Here is a 6,231-nt window from a genome sequence, read left to right as displayed (position 1 = left end):
CTGCCTTGAGCCGCGACAGCCAGTGCCTCCCAGACCCCACCAGGTGCTACCCCTCCCTCCACGCCCGAGTCTCCCACCCCCTCTCCTGGCCCCACTCCCAGCCTCGCGGCTCTCCACTCGCCAGGGCACAGGCCATACTGCTCCTGGCTCAGCCGGAGCCTCTGCTGTCACTTGAGGACCTCAGTCACCAGGGTGCTTGAGGCCCTATATCCACCCATCTCAGCAATTACACACTCGGGGGGAGACAGAGTACAGTTTGGGGTCCCGCCCCCAGTTCACCCTGAACACATTCTCTTTTTTTCGCTTTATCTGCTGGAGTTCTCAGAGATGTCTTTCGAAAACCTCAACTGTTGCTTTCAAAAAGACTGTAAAATCACTCTGCTCAACTTTAAGAATAAAATCTTCATTTTCAACCTTAAAGTGAAACTGGAGAGAAGAGTATAAGCAGTCATTTTTTCACACTGAAAAGGAAAACCCGCACGTGACCACATCACAGAATACAGTTCACGCAACCCCTTCCTCCTCAGCCTTCTCCTCCACTACCAGCCGCCTGTCATCACAAGGCCTGCCCTGGGCCGGCAGGGGCAAGGGAAGGGGGCAGACTGGCTCCTCTGTCCCCAGGCCGCATGGGCCGCTTGCCCCTCCTTCTTCCCAAGTTCAAGTGGCATTGAAACAGCCCAGGCAAGCTGGGGATTCTGATCAGAAACACAACCGTGGGTAATAAGCAAGGGCCCCTGGTTCTTGTTTACCCCAGTACCAAAGATGATCAATAGAATTCCTGTGAATTTTACATGTGGCTTCAGATGAGAGAAGACACCCGGGGCTTCCCCACTACCAGTTATAGATGCAAGCAGCTTGTGGGTCAGCCTACCAAGAGCTAGAGAAGCTAAATACTTTTCAAAAGAGGTCCTTAGGCAACCACAATCCAAGATTTCAAACAAAAGCCCAGTGAGGGAGCTGGAGACTGAGAGGGCCGCTCCTTCCCTCGGGCCATCAGAACAAAGCTGACTCTGGGAAGAAAAGGCAGGGAAAAAGTCAAGCAGAGGGGACTGGCTAACAGCTCTGGACAGTTCCTTGGGCTGGGAAGACAAAAATTCAACCACAGGCCTGACTAGTCAGTCCGGATGGTAGAGACTAAGCTCCCCAAGAAAAGGGAGACACAGAAAACATACCCAGCACTCTGCCCAAACCGCTGAGCGCTGAGTATCAATCAGCTTGTGGTGCTCGGGAGACAGACGGTGGGCTTCAGGACCGGCCGAGGAGGGAGGGGGCCATGGGAGGCACCCCAGGCTTCCAGATGGAGACGCTGGAGGGCTCCTCCCTGGGGTCAGAGGGGGAAGGTGGGTGAAGGCTGCTGAGACTCAGCTTACAAAGACACCCCAGCCTCAAGTCACTCAGACCCTGAGTGAACAGACAGCTCTGTCCTCACTAGAGGTCTGCATCAGAGGAACCTCTGGAGAAGACAGCATCACCAGAAACTCTAGGGGTTTCCATAGATAATGTCCACCATGCAACCAAAAAAGCAAATAAGGGTGTAACAACAAACAAGACCAAGAGAAAAAGAACTGAACCAGATCCAGAGGTATCAGATGTGTATCAGCGTATCAGAGGTATGCTAGAGGAATCAGATGTAAACTTCACCAGTTCAAAAAGATACTTGACAAAAGGAAAACTTTCTGAGACTCAAAACCAATTCTAGAACTTTCAAATAACAGTGACTGAATTTAAGAACTCAGGCTCTGGGCTTAACATCAAGTTGGATGTAAGTGAAGAGAGGATCAGTGAACTGAGGAATGGATTGGTTAAAAATATATATATGAGGGAAAAAAGTATAGAATATACCGAAGGAACCCGTTGTTAAACTACTTTGTTAAAAACTATAAATGGGGCCCCTCATGGTGGAGAAAAGACAGTCAGGGGAATAAGAAATGCCTCCAGGGGCTGAAACGAAAGAGCCTCTTAATGAAAGTGAAAGAGGAGAGTGAAAAGGCTGGCATAAAACTCAGCATTCAAACAATGAAGACTATGGCATCCGGGCCCATCACTTCATGGCAAATAAATGGGGAAACAACGGAAACAGTGACAGTCTTTATTTTCTTGGGCTCCAAAATTACTGCAGACGGTGAAATGAAAAGATGCTTGCTCCTTTGAAGGAAAGCTATGACAAACCTAGACAGCACATTAAAAAGCAGAGACATTACTTTGCTGACAAAGGTTCATTCAGTCAAAGCTATGGTTTTTCCGGTAGTCATGTATGGATGTGAGAGTTGGCTCATGAAGAAGGCTGAACACCAAAGAATCGATGCTTCTGAACTGTGGTGTTGGAAAAGACTCTTGAGAGCCCCGTGGACTGCAAGGAGATCCAACCAGTCAACCCTAAAGCAAATCAGTCCTGAATATTCATTGGAAAGACTGATGCTGAAGCTCCAATATTTTGGCCACCTGACACGAAGAACTGCCTCTTTGGAAAAGAACCTGATGCTGGGGAAGACTGAAGGCAGGAGGAGAAGGGGAAGACAGAGGATGAGATGCTTGGATGGCATCACCGACTCGATGGACATGAGTTTGAGCAAGCTCCGGGAATCGGTGATGGACAGAGAAGCCTGGCGGGCTGTAGTCCATGGGGTCGCAGTGAGTCAGACATTGAGCAACTGAACTGACTGACAGGACATTGGCAAGAGTTGGTTCAAGAATCAGAGCATTGACTCAAAGGTGAAAACCACACATTGGTTTCAGCAGCTCTGCAGGCGCCTAAGGCAAGAAGAAAATGTTCAAGCTCTCAGAGGAAAAAAGGTGTGGCTTTTAATGGCACAGCAACACTGAGAGCTGACTTTTCAAGAAAAAGGAAGTCAGAAGATAATGGACTGGCATCTGTAAAATGCTGAAAAACAACTAACCACCAACCTGGAATTCGATACCCAACAAAAACACTCTTCGAAAGTGCAAGCAAAATAAAGACTTGTAGGGCAAATGAAAATGAGACAATTCATCACCCACAGACATGAACTAAAAAAATATTAAGGCAGTGCTTTGGAAGAAAGAAAAGTCGTCTCTGACTGAAATATAAAAAACAAGTAAACACCAACAATGAAGTAACTGTCAGGGTAAATATTAACATTACAATGATGATAACGCCCAAAATATATCTAAAATTTTAAAGGATAACAGTGACAAGGAGGAAACAGTCGTGTCAGGGAGGCAGTAAAATACTAAGTTAGACTTCAATGTAAAACACAGGCTGTGTCTGCGAATGTGCACCCACCCACCTGGCAGAGGAGCACAGAACTAGAGAAACACGTCATCCTTCTAAAAGCAGGCAAGAGAAAAGAACACGGAACAGGTGGGACAAACAGAAAACACACAGCAACACGGTATCTACAGACGGAAACATCAAAGTTATAAAGAGAGCAAATGTCCTCATTAAAAGATAAAAGCGTCACCCTGATTAAGATTAGAGCCACACACTGTTCCCAGAGGCACATGTTAAGATGGAAGACCACGGACAGGGGAGAGTAAAAGATACCCAGGCCAACAAGGACAGAAACCTGCCGCGGCAACATCACTGTCAGAGAGAGTCTAAGGTAAGAAGCATCACTAGCGATAAAGAGGACCATCTCATGCTCATGCGAGTTCAGTCTACCAAGACGATGAGGATTCTGAATCTGAATGTCCCTAATAACATAACCTCAAAACATCAATACATACAAACTGACAGAAATAGAAAAGCAGTCACAGCCAAATTCATAATTGCAGTGGGAGACGTTAAAGACACATCTCTCGGGGAACTGGGCTCCCTGGGACGTCGTCACCTTCAGCCACGAAGTACCTGAAATGCGGCTGGCTCTACAATGAGATGTGCTGCAAGCCTGAAACACACACTGGATTTTAAAGACTTAGCATGAGAAAAGGAACGTAAAATATTTCATTAGGTTTTATCAGGTTGATTACACACTGAAATGACAATATTTTGGGAATGTTAAAATAAAATATATTACAGATAACTTCACCTACTTCTGCTTTACTCAACGTGGCTACCGAAATCTGAATTACGATTGACAAATCTGATCTAACTGATACACACGTAACTGCATTCCCACTGATAGATATTATTTTCAAGAGCCCAAGGAACATATAACAAAATGAATATATATTGGGTCCTTAGGAAAGCTCAAATTATTTCAGAGGACTGAGATAATGCAGGGTATACTTACGGATTGCAATGGGCTGCTGGCTTATGTGCCCTCAAACGTCACCCTGCACGTGGTGATGATACCAGGAGGCAGGGACTCTGGGAGGGCTCAGGTCAGGAGGGAATGGGCTCCCATGCTGCCAGGACAGGGAGAAGAAGCAGGCAGTCTAGGAACCAGGAAACAGGCCTCACCAGACGTGGCCCCTGCTGGTGATCTTGCGACTTCCCAGGCTCCGGTATATAAGAAGCAACTTTCTGTTGTGTATCAGCTGGTCTCCGGTATTCATAAGAGTAGCCCCAAAAGACCGAGACGGGGCTCCTCGTGGAATTAACAGAGATCAAAACGGGGCCACTAGAAAAACCTCCCCAAACACTGGGAAGATAGATGACATGCTTCTTGCAGAATTTCATGAATAATCATTTTAAAAAGCACAATGTAAATTAGAAAATACTTTTATATAAAAGATAAGGAAAATTTGGCTTATTCAAACTTGTGGGACCCAGCCAACTGTGTTTAGATGGTAACTTAAAGCCTTAAACACATATACTGGAAAAGAAGGAAGGCCAAAATCAGTAGAGCCTCCACCCAAAAAACCAGACAGAAAGCACAGCGAGTGGAGCACAAGGTGGATGGGAGAAAAGGAGCAGGAAATGAGGGAACACAGGGCAAACAGGGAATTGTTTAAACAAGCCAGACATCGGCTCTTTGAAAGGACCGATAAACCTGATAAACCCCTAGGGAGACTGGTTAAGAAAAAGAGACAGAGCACAAATCACCAGTATCAAGGATCTTTAAAAGGGGGGACAACACATCTTACAGAAAAGAAAGATAGTATGAACCATAGTTCACTTACTAATAGGAGAGTCTACGGGCCTAGCAAAGGGGAAATGCCTTACCTAAATATACCCAAGAAGACATACAAAATCAGAAAATGTTATTTGCATGAAAAAAACGAAATCTGAAATTAAAAGCCTCCCCACAATGAAACCAGCTGGTTTTGTCAATCAATTCTTCCAAAAATCTAGGGAAGAAAATAGCAATCTCACAGGAACTCTCAGGGTAAACAAGGAACACTCTCCACCTTGTTTGACTAGCATACTGCTACTGCTGCCAAGTCACTTCAGTCGTGTCCGACTCTGTGTGACCCCCCAGACGGCAGCCCACCAGGCTCCCCTGTCCCTGGGATTCTCCAGGCAAGAACACTGGAGTGGGATGCCATTTCCATCTCCAGTGCATGAAAGTGAAAAGTGAAAGGGAAATCGATCAGTCCTGTCAGACTCTTAGCAATCCCATGGACTGCAGCCCACCAGGCTCCTCCGTCCATGGGAGTTTCCAGGCAAGAGTACTGGAGTGGGTTGCCATTGCCTTCTCCATGGATTATAAGAACATTAAAGATACACACACACACACACACACACACACACACACACACACACAGAGTTAACTGTGTGAGGTGATGCGTATGTTGAGCAATCATTCCATGATGTCTGTGGGCATCAAGTCATCACAGTGTAGACCTGAAATACACAAAAGCTGTCTCTGTCAATGACTGCTTAGTGAAGCTAGGGTTCTAAAATCAGGGCCTGGCACCTTATAGCTGGCAGGTGTGGGAACTCGGGTTCATGTGCAGGCTGTACACACCCTTAATCACAGGTGAGACCTGAAGCAACCAGGCAACTCTCCATTTTTCTTTCTCTGTTTTTCTCTGTTCCTCTTGCCATTTGTGTTTAACAGATTCCCAGCATCGAGTGAGCAGAGTCAATGCAGCAATAATGTTTCCCCATTAAGGCAGGAGCGAGTAACACCAGCAGACTTCCCAATCGCCCCTGGGTGCTGCATCACACAGAAAAGCAAAGAAACTCGACATTCCCGAGACAGAGCTGCCCGACGGCAGTGGGGACTATGGTCCCCCAGGTGTCCCAAGAGGACCCCCAGGGGCTAGGAGCCCACGCTGGGGCCCCCAGCTTGAGGCCACACTTGCCTTTCCACCATTCTGAAGGTCCTGGCAGAAGAAAGCCAGGCCATGGAAGGGGGTGGTGTG

This window comes from Ovis canadensis, chromosome 2, assembly GCF_042477335.2.
Source record: "Ovis canadensis isolate MfBH-ARS-UI-01 breed Bighorn chromosome 2, ARS-UI_OviCan_v2, whole genome shotgun sequence".
Classification (NCBI taxonomy): Eukaryota; Metazoa; Chordata; class Mammalia; order Artiodactyla; family Bovidae; genus Ovis; species Ovis canadensis.
The sequence above is the reverse complement of the archived record's forward strand: the minus strand, read 5'-3'. Positions refer to the sequence as shown.